This window comes from Antechinus flavipes, chromosome 1, assembly GCF_016432865.1.
Source record: "Antechinus flavipes isolate AdamAnt ecotype Samford, QLD, Australia chromosome 1, AdamAnt_v2, whole genome shotgun sequence".
NCBI lineage: Eukaryota > Metazoa > Chordata > Mammalia > Dasyuromorphia > Dasyuridae > Antechinus > Antechinus flavipes.
Genome location: NC_067398.1, coordinates 184,913,928 through 184,927,871, shown reverse-complemented (window position 1 = coordinate 184,927,871; position 13,944 = coordinate 184,913,928). Strand labels below are relative to the sequence as shown.

Genomic DNA, 13,944 nt, shown 5'->3' with positions numbered 1-13,944 from the left:
AACAGTGCTTCTTTTCTATCTTTCCAGGCTTATTGCACTTCACTCTGCTTCATAAATCCCACTTTTTAGGTACACTGGTCCACCTGCCTAATCTATTTACCCAGCATTCCATTTCCTTGTTTCATGTCTTTGTCTAGGCAGCATGCATGGAAATTACTCTTCTCCCATCTCTTATCTCTTATCATTTCCAGTTTCCTTAAAATTTCAGTTCAGAAGATGATGAGAAAAGATAATGATAAATGTTGATGAGGACTGGGACATTAATGAATTATTGATGGTGTTGTGAAGTGATCCAACAATTTTGGAGAGTAATCTGGAACTGTGCCCAATGGGCTATAAAACATCCTTTGATCCAGCAATACTACTACTAGGTCTGAACTTCAAAGAGATCATAAGAGAGGAAAGAGGACCCACATATGCAAAAAAAAGTTTGTAGGAACCCTTTTTGTAGTGGCAAGAAACTGGAAATTAGGTGGATACCCATCAGTTAGGGAATGGCTGAAAAAGTTATATGAATGTCATGAAAATATTATTGTTCTATAAGAAACAGCGAACAGACTGATGTCAGAAAAAACTGGAAAAACTTACAAGAACTGATACTGAGTGAAACAAGCAGAACAAAGATAACATTGAATACAATAACAACAGTATTGTGTGATGATCAACTATGATGAACGTGCCTGTCTTTTCAATAATGTAGTGATTCAAGGAAAAATGCCATCTGCATCCAGAGAAAGAATTATGGAAATTGAATGTGGATTGCAGCATAATTTTTTTTATCTTTTTGTTTATTTGTTTTCTTCTTCCTCGTGGTTTTTTTCTGTTCTCATTTTTCTTGCACAACATGGCAACTTTGGAAGTGTACATATTTAACCTGCAGCAGATTATTTGCTGTATTAGGGAGAGAGGAGGTAAAGAAGGGAGAAAAGTCTGAAACACAAAGGCTTACAAAAACAAATGTTGAAAACTATCTTTACATGTATTTGAAAAATAAAATGCTATTGAAATTTTAAAAAAGAGAACTAAGAAAATAGTATACAATAAAACTACAGTAATGAGATGAAAAAAATCAATAAGGGGAAGATGAAATTTGAAAAAACAATTTCAATACAAGCTTTATCTCCTACATGAGATTTCTGACCACTCCTCTTTTAAAGATGTTATTTAAACCATCTCTCCTAAATCATTTTGTGTTTAATGTGTATATTATATTTATATAATAATAATAGCTAGCATTTATATAACACCTGTTATGTACCAGACACTATACTAAGCACATTATAAATATCTCATTTGATCCTGACAGCATGCCTGGGAGGTAAATGCTATTATTATAGTTGAAGAAACTGAGTCAAACAGGCTAAGTAATTTGCCCAAAATGACACAGCTTATATATGTACTTGTTTTTCTAAGAAACTGTAATATCTTTTCAGTGAGTGATTGTTTAGCTTTTGTTTTCAATATCTCTAGAACCTAGCACAGTGCCTGGAATAGGATTAAACTGTGTCCATCCCCCTTCTGCCCTCTTATCTGTTTTCTACAAATGTCTTTAAAAATTGAGATTGGCTAATAAAGATTAATAAGTGACTTGCCCAGATTCACACGGCTAATAAGTGTTAAGCATGTGAGGCCAAATTTGAACTCAGGGTTTTCTGACTCTAGGTTTGGTGCTTTATCCATTACATCACCTAATTGACTCCCTCCCCCTCTTTTTTATCTGAATCTCCACCATTAGAAAGTTGTTATCTTGTCTGTGCTGATTCCTTTATAACTGTAGTTAAGGATATTAAGGATATCCTGGATACTCCCACTTCTGTAACTGGAGAGTTGGCCTTAGTGAAAACCACCACTCAGAAAGGATTATAACAGAAGAGGATGCCAAGAACATTTTCTATGAATGAACAGCAGCTGAATGAATTTGTTAGTGTGTTTCTCTGGAAAAGTCAGCAATTGGAGCTTCATAAAGTGAAGCAAATGTCAATTTATTCATAAGAACTAGAGATGCTCTTCCCAGGGACTTCCTTAACTAGCCACAGAACTCCTAAGTTTTAGAAAAAAACCACTTCAGTAGTACTAAGCAAATGAGAAAAGACTATTTTGTAAATGGGGTTTTCTACTTGGGGTAGCATTTAAATTTTATGGCACACAAAATAATAAATTTAATAGATGTTAATAGATATTAATATTATCGATTAATATATATTTAATATATTGTAGTTATAGATTAATATAGATATTAATAGGTTAATGGATGTTAATATATTTTTAATCTAGGGGGATTCTTCAAATCTCATTTTGTAGATGAGGAAAGAAGTTTTGGGATGGCAGGCAGATTTCTTAAAAAGTCCTTTATATTAGTAGAGAGAACTTTACTTTTTGGCAAGTAGTAGTAATTATTGTTGTTTTTACTTAGATATTTTATGGTTTAAAACTGACTGGTGGCCTAAGAGGTACAAATATTTGCCAATCTCAGGCTTGTTCTCTTTCTCCCTATTTTGCGGCTCCAATTTTGCTCCAATTTTCATGCATATTCATGAGGAAAATCTTACAGTCAAAACACACATGGCCCTCTAAGTTGAAGTCATTTTGCACCAAAAAACTCAGTTTTAATTTCACCTGCTTTGGGGTGAATTGATTGATGATTAATTTGTGTTTCCAAGTGTAATGTCAATAAAAATAAATATCATGTTACCCACTTATTCTTCCTCCAAAGTTAGAGTGACAAATTCTCTATTTCTATATTGTCTCTTATTTCCTCTCATTGAAATTATTTATATCTTCTGAGTTTCATTCTTAATAGTGCCATTTCTCTTGAAATAATTTCCATATAGAATTTTAAAAATTATTTTATTTTTAATTTATTGAATAAAGCAGTTCCATAATATAGTGTAACTCAAAAAAGATGATTGCACTTGCAACTGCAAATCTAATGTATATAACTTGCTTTTTTTCTTTTAAATATACATCAAATTTATCATATAAATTTCTTTTTTTTCCTTTCATCCCCCTATCCTGCCATAGAGATGGCCACCATTAGATATAAATAGGTATATATGTATAACATTATTTAATATATACTTTTACTTATTGGTTATTTTTCTGGGTGCAGATATAGTTTTTCTTCACATGTCCCTTATAATTAATTTGGATACTTATGATAATTAAAATAACTTATTTGCTCAAAACTATTCTTAAAACAATATTGCTGTTACTGTTTGCAGTGTTCTCTTGGTTCTGCTCATTTCACTATTCATTATTTCATGCAAATGTTTTTGTGATATCATTGAGCTCATCATTTCTTATAGCACAGTTGTATTCCATCACAATAATATATCATAACTTGTTCAGCTATTCCCCAATTCATGGCCATCCCTGCCATTTCTGATTCTTTATCACCTCAAAGAGGGCTGCTATAAACATTTAGAACATATAGTTTCTTTTTCTTTTTCCTTTATCATTTTTGGAAATTGACCTACTGGTGGTATTTTGGTCAAAAGTTAGGTAGTTTAATAACACTTTGGGCAGAATTCCAGATTTCACCCCAAAATAGTTGCATCAGTTCACAATTCCACTAGCAGTGAATTATTGTTCAATTTTCCTATGACCTTCCAACATTTTTCATGTTTTCCTTCAATTACTTTAGCCAATTTTGTAGATGTAAAATGATATCTCAAGGTTGTTTTAATTAACATTTATCTACTCAATGATTTAGAACATGTTTTTCCATTTTTCTATAAATTGTTTTGATTTCTTCATTGGAATAATGTCTATTCATATGCTTTGAACAATTATCAGTTGAAAATAGAATTTTAACATGTAGGATATTACTTATTATCTATTCTCTAAATTCAAACTGCTCCAGTATCTTTGTCAAGAAAACTACAAAATGGGGTCAGGAAGAGTTAGGCAGGACTGAAAAACAGTGGAACAATAACAACTTTTCTCTCCCACTTTCAAAAACTGTAGGATGGAGTGATTACTTTCTTCCAATGTTGTTTAGTTATGTTTGCATAGTCATTTCTTGGCAATATCTTAGTAATTAGCTAACAGTTCCCTCCTAGCTATTTAGATTGAGGGGTATAATGACTCACTCCTCTCCTATTTGACTACAGCCAGAATAGTGGGCCTCAGTGAGTCATATTACTGTTAAGGAGGTATCTTTTGTTGTTAATTGGGTAGAACTCCCTTGACTCAAAACTTACTCATTCATCAAAAAGGAGTGGGATGGTTTATGGGGAGCATCAGTGTTCAGATGCAGTCTAAAACAGGTAATACAGAAGGTAGAATATGCTTTAAACCCACAAAAGAGGAGGTGAGCAGTCCTGTGACTTTTAGAGTTTGACTTGCTAGGATATAAGTACTATATATGAGACTTAAAGAAAAGGATTTGGGAAATCTGTAAGGTCTCACATCAAGATAAACCCAGGAGAGATAGTTTCCTTTTTAATAGCATTTATGTTCTCCATATTTTTTGGGTTTCTGCTAAGAATCACAGTCAAAATCTATAGAAGTAATTTTGATGGCTTATGTATCTCTCATTGAGCTATAAACTTCCCTAATTGTCTATGTGTTGAATAGTTCTCATTATATATATAGATCTTAAAATCTTGTTATTTGCCAAGTGTTCTCCTGCTCATTACTAAAAATAAAAATAAATATTTAGGTGGCTCTAGTTCTTAAAATTCTTAGAGGAAAGTAGGTGGATTCTTAATAAGTTTGTCATTTCTACTTAAGTATTTTAATAATTCCTTCTTATCAAAATCAGGCCTCTTATTGATTCCTCTCTGTTCTGTAAAATGAAATTTTCATTAAAGCAAGCCTGATGTTTATTAGTGGCTTTGATTTTTGCTGGAAAGGGATCTCCCATACATGTCTGTATGATTTTTTTCTTTTTGTGTCAAATTTGCATATTTACTTCCTTAATTCCTTATCTATTTTCTCCTTCTGTCTAGATTGTTTGTAGCATGTTTCTATAACAATATCATTTCTGTTTCATTCTTAGTAAATCTTCATCCTCGTGTTTGCCATATCCTTTTCCCTTTCAAGTGCTAGATTTCTTAATCTAAGTATATCTTAATAAGTTCTTTATGAATTCTACTCTACTCTTCTTTTTTTAAGTATTTATTGAATACTATTACAAAGCCATATTCTATTCATGAGTTTCATTTTTACCAATTTCAGGGATAGTCTATTTAGTTAAATCTGACTCCTTGAATTAGGATTTCTAGTATAATTTTCTTTTATCCTAGCTTTGTGCATTTATTTGTCATTATCTGAAGTCATGGATTTTATTGTTAACTTATAGATCATTTCAGAGTTGAAGAAAATGAGACAGAGAGATTAAACAACTTGTCTAGGATCACATAACTATCTCTGAAGGATACATGTATTTGAAAGAGGATTTGAATGTGTCTTCTTGGCTCCAATCCAGTATTTTATCCAGTATGCCTCCTAGCTTTGTGACCGCAAATCATGGAATTCTGGGATCTTTATGATTCATACAACAAACAATGGTAATATGCATAGTAGGCATAAATTGGATAAAGTATATTAGCAATGTAAAATTATGTCAGAAATAGTGTGAAAACATTACAAAAGAGATGGATAGGCCATCTTTTCTATTAGCATTCATTTAATGCTAAATAATCTATTGACCAGTATATAGTTTATACCCTGTCTCAGGAAAATTTGTAGGAGGACATGGAAAAGAGGTGTGCATCATGGCATGTGGGGTTCTGCAATATTGGAGGGAGCACCTACTTTATTGGGCCCACAAATTCACCAGGATTTTAAAGTATCATGTTGTTGACTGAATAGGAGTCAACTTGAGTCCACTAAGATCTTTTTCAGAAAAACTATTACTTAGGCATACTTCACTATCTTCTACCTGTGGAGATGATTATTTTGAAGTAAAAATGGAAAGATTTTAATTTAATTCTTTTTAACAATACCACATTCAATTCACCTCAACAATAAAGTTGGACAAGATGTTTTTGAATCTTGACAGTATCATCCAAGATGTTAGCTTCTAGCTGTGATGTCAACAGATGTGTGAGCATGCAGGCAAATCATCTGTGATGTATTCAAGTCTTTAGTAAAAATGTTAAATATCCCAAGGCCAAAGATGGATTACTAGGGCATTCCACTAAAGACCTCCATTCCAGGAGATGATTAGTAGCATAAATGGTTCTAATTAATTAATTAAATCAATCAGTTAATTAATTAATTTTAAGATGCATTCTTTTATGAATCATGTTGGGACAAAAATATCAGGGCAAAAAAGAAAAACCATGGAAGAGAAAAAAATGCAGAAAAAAGAAAAGAATATAGCATTGTTGATTTACATTCAGGCCCCTTAGTTCTTTTTTTGGATGCAGATGGCATTTTCTATCTAAGGTCTATTGGGATTGCTTTGGATTACTGAATCACTGAGAAGAACCAAGTCTTTCATAGTTGATAATCAAACATTCTTGCTTGTTATTGTGTATAATGTATTCCTGGATTTGTTTGTTTTGCTCAGCACATTTCTTAAAATCTTTCTAAGTCTTTCAAAATTGACTTGTTCATCATTTTTTATACTACAAAAATATTCCATAACCTTCATATCCTATGATTTTTAGCCATTACCTAATTGATGGACATCTACTCACTTTCCAATTCTTTGCTACTACAAAAAGAGCTGCTACCAATAATTTTTTTGCACATGTAAATCTTTTTCCCTCCTTTATGATTTCTTTGGGATACAGACCCAGTAATGGCATTGCTAGGTCAAAGAATATGCACAGTTTTATAGCCCTTTGGGTATAGTTCCAGATTGCTCTCTAGAATGGTTGGATCATTTCACAACTCCAACAACAATGTATTAGTGTCCAATTTTCCCACATCTCCTCCAACAATTATCATTATCTTTTTCTGTCATCTTAGCCAATCTTAGAGGTGTGAGGTGGTACCTTAGAGTTGTTTTAATTTGCATTTCTCTAATCAATAGTGATTTAGAGCTTTTTTCATGTGACCATAGATGGCTTTAATTTCATCATCTGAAAATTATCTGTTCATATTTTTGACCATTTATCAACTGGAGAATGGCTTATATTCTTATAAATTTGACACACTTCTTTATCACAAATACTGGCTATGAAGAGTTTTCCTCCAGTTTTGTACTTCCCTTTTAATTTTGTTTCTGTTGGTTTTGTTTGTGCAAAAACTTTTTAACTTAATGTAATCAAAATTGTCCATTTTGCCTTTCATAATATTTTTAGTTCTTCTTTGGTCATAAAACCCTTTCTTCTCCAAAGATCTGATAGGTAAATTGCGACATAAAATATTAATGCTATTCTGTCATTCATTTCTCAATCCACTGAGTTCTGTTGTCATATAGCCCACATCTCTCCATCTTGTCTATAAGAAAAATATGATAGAATTTGTAAAATTTCAAACTCTAAGTTGAACATAATTGCAAGATTTTGCTTTTTGAGTCAAAATTCAAAGAGTTCTATGCTATTATTCTGCAGTCCTTAATGAGATTTTAGGGATTCCACAGTATAAAGATGTTTTCAATAATTGTTATTGATTTTTAAATTTCTATATCACCTATAATTCCCTCTGAACATTTTCCTCTGTCCTTTTCAGAAAAATAGCTCTTACAACAAAGATTTTTATCTCAAAAAGAAAAAAGAATGGAGGAAAAAAATCAGTAAAACTGAACAATAGATCAAAAAAAAATTACTGACAGTATATGTAAAATTCCATACCTGTAGATCTTTTACCTCTCTGCAATAATAAAATACAGAACTAGTTAATTTTGTTATTTTTATATATCACAATAACTAGAGGACCACAGAACTTATAGGCTTGTGTTTAACTTCACAACATATAGGGAATTCTTAAATGTGCAGCAATGCTATTCATACATTTTAATTAGATTATCCAATAAGGTCAGGAAAGCCCTTGCAATATACTTGCCATGGGATGACCATTCAATTCATCCATTCATTCATTTTTTTCTACAATAGGTGAAATATGTTCATGTTTCTGAGAAAATCCATTCCTACTAGTGGAAAAACAACGCAAAGTGGATGTATATCTTTGTGACAATAATTCATTATTATTATCTTTCTATTCAAAATACATTAAGTTCACTTCAAGTTCTCTCTCAAAACATGGAGCTATTAGCATCTATGAAAATTTAAATTTGAATCCGAGTTCCTTAGGAAAATAAAAGCCTTTGAATTTTAATGATTATAAAACTCTACTTACATTGATTTCTTGGTCTATTTCTACCTGGCAGCAAGATTCATCTAAACACCTACATACGACTCTCTACATAAATGAGTCATTTCCTCTTTTGGATGAAATAAAAAGCAGAGTACTTAAGGCTTGAAATATTCTGAGAAATCATCAAGTTATATGCTTTCCAAAAAAGGTAGCACTTTAAGTCATTAGATTCTGTCAAAAGGACAATAAGGTAGAGAAAGCAAGACAAAAATTTAAAAATCTATACAATGTTAAGGAATGGCAGTGCATTTTATGAATCAAAACACCTACATCAAAGTACACCTGTTAATCAAAACCCCATATTTAGTAACAAGAAACATTCTCAGAGAAATCAGGATTTTCATCTGATTTAAACTGTAACTTCTATTTACTGAAACTCCTGGGCCCTATGGCATCCTTCACCTAAGTAATGAACAGATTTATCTTCAAGTTCCCAAAAGTGAAATTTGTCTAATTTGTCACATTATTTTCTACTTCCACGTTCCTTTCTTCATTTGTTCAATTATCTATAGTGAGCTATTGCTGAAAAAAGTGGAAATAAAAATCCAAAGGGAAAAATTCTAATTCAGCCATTTGGAGACTTGATTAAGGTTTTGAAAATTTTCTGAAGAAATGCTAGTTGTCAGAACTGGGAACTAATTGGGTCCCCATTGATTGGGAAATAGCTGAACAAATTATGGTTTATGAGAATGGTAGAATAGTATTGTGCACTAAAAAATGATGAAAATATAAGGAAGCAGGAAGGGAAAGGAGCACCTGCTATGTCCATTATCTGGTTTAAAAGTAACTTTTTTTTCCCTTGCTCTGTCTTTGATAAAGGTTCTAAGGAAAATTGAAATGTCCTCATATTAGACAATTAGAAGAAAGAAGAAATGAAATGAGGGGTCCTGAATAATATCTCAAGTAGAAAAATCCACATACTGAATTGTCAGGAATTAGCTATAATTTTGTAACTCTCTTTTTCTACTCTATCATGCATTTCTTAGATTAAGCTAATAGAATTATCAGTCTCTTTTTATCAGTATACAATAAAATCTTCTTAAAAGGGCAGCTAGGTGTCACAATGTAAGTCAAGAAGACATCTTCTTGAGTTCAAATCTGGCCTCAGACATTTCCCATGTGTTTGACTCTAGGCAAATCACTTAGCCTTGTTTCCCTCACTTTCTTCATCTGTGACATGAGCTGGAGAAGAAAATCCCACATGGGATAGCAAGCAGTCAAATACAACTGATCTGTAACACTACAACAAAAATCTTCTTAAAATGACAGTTTAATAAATTTATCCAAAATCAGTCATTAATGCATAGTCATTTTGAAGTTTATGAGGTTTAGATTTGGGGAACCCAAATGAAATTAGGATTTCTGGTGGTTAGGGAGTTAAATGAGGTCTAATGGCAGGTTCGAGGTTCAGGGAATCAAATGTAGTTCCCCTACAACCCCTTGGGATTCGGCATAAGGGTAGGGAGTTTTGGGGACTACCTTCTGGTGGCGCAGAGGTTCTCTGTAAAGGAATTTACAGACCCAAAAACCTAGATTGATAAAAGAGGTTTATTATGGGGATTGGAAGTAAGGTTAAAGTCTGGTTAGGGAAATAGTTGAGGATAATGAGAGGATGACACTGGATAGAGTATTCCAGTGGGCAGATCTATGGAAAATGGAATTTTGCACTGAGAATGCAGTTCTCAGTGGGCAGAAGATCCTGGCAGTAAAGGGAACAGCCAAGGTCCATCTGCAAAGATCTTATTTGATGGAAGCTTATTATATTGCTTGTCTTGGTGGGGCTTGGGAAACCTGAGCAGATCATCAGAATGAGGGCTGGGACAGATGGAGCAGATCAGAACCAGTCGGGGCTGGGAGAACCCAAGTTGGCTCAGATCCTGTGGGGGCTAGGACAAGCCCAGATCTCCTATTGAAATTCAAAGGGGTGCTTTTGACCAGGATTTGTGAATCAAAGGACCTGGCATCCTGGATTGATAATGCATCAGTCAGGAGGGGTTGGTAATCTGAAAGGAATCACAAATCAATAGGAAATGCAGTTTCTTAAAGGGACCACAACCTGCTTCAACGTGACTCTATGTTTTAATCTTGCTTGATTTTGGTGCAGCTAGGGTGGTCCTGCAGAAGGTGGTCCCTCATGAACTAATCATATATCCTCAGAACTAATCCTGCCACCTCATATGAGCACCCCATTTCCTCTGTAGCCCAATCAAAATTCTTAGGGAAGAGCTTAGTGTGATGAGCACATTGGCACCCTGGATACTTTAGAATCAGCCAGAGTCAGCATAAGCAAAAGTCCTTGATCTTTATTCTTTTTGCACATGAACAGAATGGTGATAAGAAGTGAGAGGAATCTAAACGAATCTGCCAGGAGTCACTCTGGCTTTCTCACTCCACCCCCTAAATCCTGCCTCAATCTCCCTGCACAGAGTCGTGTGGCAGGACCATTTTTTATCCAATCATATGCTAATAGAGTATTGTCCAATTGGTAATTAGCCTTAAGTGGTCGGACCTTAGTGCATCTGCTCAGTTTAGGAAAGAGCAAAATACTAATCTCATCTCCTCAGGATTTCCTGGTACAACCAAAATATATCTGTCCTTATGTGGAAAACTATAAACGCAGTGCTTGGTTTGAATTCTGAGTTGGACCACTGATGCATCTGCCTTGATGTGTAAATAAGATCCTTTTAAATTTTATCTTCTGAGTTTTTCTTTTTTATTCAAATCAAAGGCTGGAATATAGAATTTTCCTTTTTAACAAATTTTCCATGTTGTACATTCCAGTTTTAAAATTCCATTTGTGTTATTAATTTTCATTATACTCACAAAGTATTTAAGCCCAGTATTTTTTTTTTAATCTGGTATCTCAAAACACATTCCAAGAGTATATTATATGATGCATGTTATACTAAAAAATAAAATAAAGAATTATAATTCAGGTGTTATTTTTAGTGTTCAGATGAAGAAAACTACTTCTCTGAATAAAGGCAATTGGTTTAAAGAACATTATAATTGCTACATGGTAATGAAAAGATTAATTACTAAAGTAATCCTAAAATCTTCTTACAGCCTTTGTGTAAAGAGGGAAAGACTTTAATTTCTTTAAGATATATAGCTGTTTTACAAGATTTGAAAAAGTTGAAACTTTAGGGGAATCATAAGATAGTAAGAAATAAAATTTAAGTATAATGATAATAAGGATACAGAGCCTACAGAAGGATCAGTCAGATCTTCCATTTAAAGGAAAGGAAATAACCATTACTGAAAGGTTTCTTCATTTGGATTTTCATTCTGTGGCAAAACTCAGGACAAAGAAAATTAAAAGAAGCTTATTATATATAAGGTAGCATTAAAACAACTCTAAGGCACCATCTCACACTTATCAGATTGGCTAACATAATAGAAAAAAAAAAGACAAAAGTTGAAAAAGATGTAAGAAAATTGGAACACTAATGCATTACTGAAGAAGTTGTGAACTGATCAAACCATTCTGAAAAGCAACATAGAACTATACCCATCAGGGTATAGACTATGCATCAAAATTTGATTCAAAAATACCACTACTAGGACCCTATTCCAAATAAATCATAAAAAAGGAAAAAAAAAAGACTCACATGTACAAAAAATATTTGTAGCAGACTCTTTTTGTGGGGAAAAGAATTGGAAATTGAGGGGATACCCATAAAATAAGTAATGGCTGAACAAGATGTGTATGAATATAATGAATATGTAATTTTTATACATCATAAAATGTACCATTCCTATAAGAAATGATGAACAGCTCAATTAAAAAAAACAAACAAACTAGAAAGACTTAGATTAATTGATATTGGATGAAGTGACCAGAACCAGAAGAACATTGTACACAATAACAGCAATATTGTGTTATGATCAACTGTGATAGATTTAGTTCTTCTCAGCAATGCAATGATCCAAGACAATTCCAAAAGACTCATGATGGAAAATGATGACCATATCCAGAAAAAGAAAAAAAAACAACAACTATGGAGTATGAATACAGATCAAAGCATACTATTTCACTTTTGTTGGTCTTTTTTCAATGGTTTTTTCCTTTGGTCCTGAGTCTATTCCATGACTAATGTAGAAATATGTTTAACATGATTGTGTATGTGTATTGGGTTGCTTACAGTCTTGGGAAGAAGAGAAAAATTTGGAGCTCAAAACCTTACAAAGATGAATATTGAAAACTCTATATGAAATTGGGAAAAATACTATTAAGTATAAGTAAAGCAGCAACATTTTGAGAGGCTGTTTACTTATTATTTATAGCTTTAAGGTGGGACCAGCTTTTATAGGGAACTTTAAGACTATTCAGATAGATACAGCTCAGTAAAAGAGGTTGAGCACTTGCATCTCCTAAATCCCTCCCTAAGGCAACAAGAAGGTGACAATTTACAGGTAGGAGTACAAAGACCACAGAGAATTTGTGATAAATAGTAGATAATGAAAAAAAAAAGCTGTAGCATTGGTGTTTCTTCCTCCTAATTGATTGACAAGAAGGGCAGAGTCACTGAGTCAGCATACCTCAATACCATTCTAAATGTAACGTGAAATTATTTGTTTGGATCTTTAATCCCTCCTTTTAGAGCCATATGTTTGAGTCAGATGGGACTTTCACCAGGAGATTACATTATTCAGCTCCTTCATTTTAAGAAGGAAAACTAATAAGGAAACTAGAGGCTCTTGTGATAGTAAGTAACTTGCTTAAGAACATATAGAGTTTAGGCAGACTAGATTGTACAGTTTAGAGGACCAGCCCTGAAGTCAGGTGGACCTGAGTTTAAATCTGGCCTCAGATCTTTAACAGTTACTAGCTATATGACTCTGGATAACATCACTTAATCCCAATTGTTTCACCAAATCCCCCAACACAAGAATATGTAGATCTCTGATTAAAATTTGAGTTATCTTGACTTATAACCAATTATTTTTACCAGGATATCATACAGCAGGTAAGGTCAAGGATAGTTTCTTCAGAAACCACAGTTGGTGGACTTTTTAGTTTCTTTAAGTCTCAGCTGCATAAATAAAAGCATGAAGGATTTTATAATGCTTAAAAACAGTAAAGAAATATAATCAATCATTCTAAAACAATAGCTCACATATAAACACAATCTTTTCATTTACAAATCACTGAACCTCAGACATCAAAGGGTATCTCATTCCACCCAGACTTGAAACTGAATCTTCTTTACAAGATCATTGTAGATTGTAATCAGACCTTTGCTTGAAGACTTCCACTGGCCCATTACCTCCTGATTTAACAACCCATTTAACCTTTATAAAGTTCTAATTATTTGGAAGTTTTTCCTTTATAAGAAGGTTAATTCTGTCTTTCTGTATAACTGCCACTCTTGTTGCTTTTTGGTGTGTTCTCTGGGGCAAAGCTAAACAAGCTTAATCCTTCTTTCTCATGAACACCTTTATGATACTTAAAGACAACTTCCTGGAGTTAAGGATCTATTATAACATATCATATAAGACTACTGGAAGGAAGAACTAATGGTAAAATTTTTGCAATGCCATGGCCTCTTTCTGATCAAAAAAAGAAAGTGAGTAAGAAAACAAAATGCAAACAAATAATAAAAAGAGAGAATGTTATGTTGTGATCCATATTCAGTTCTCTCTGGGTGCAGATGGCTTTCTTCATCA

General features: G+C 33.1%; 1 protein-coding gene across 7 annotated transcripts in view; it reads left to right on the top strand.

Moving 5' to 3' along the window:
- The window catches only part of MCTP1 (multiple C2 and transmembrane domain containing 1), a 697,990-nt gene that overhangs the window by 51,892 nt on the left and 632,154 nt on the right, over positions 1–13,944 (top strand). The window lies entirely within an intron of this gene.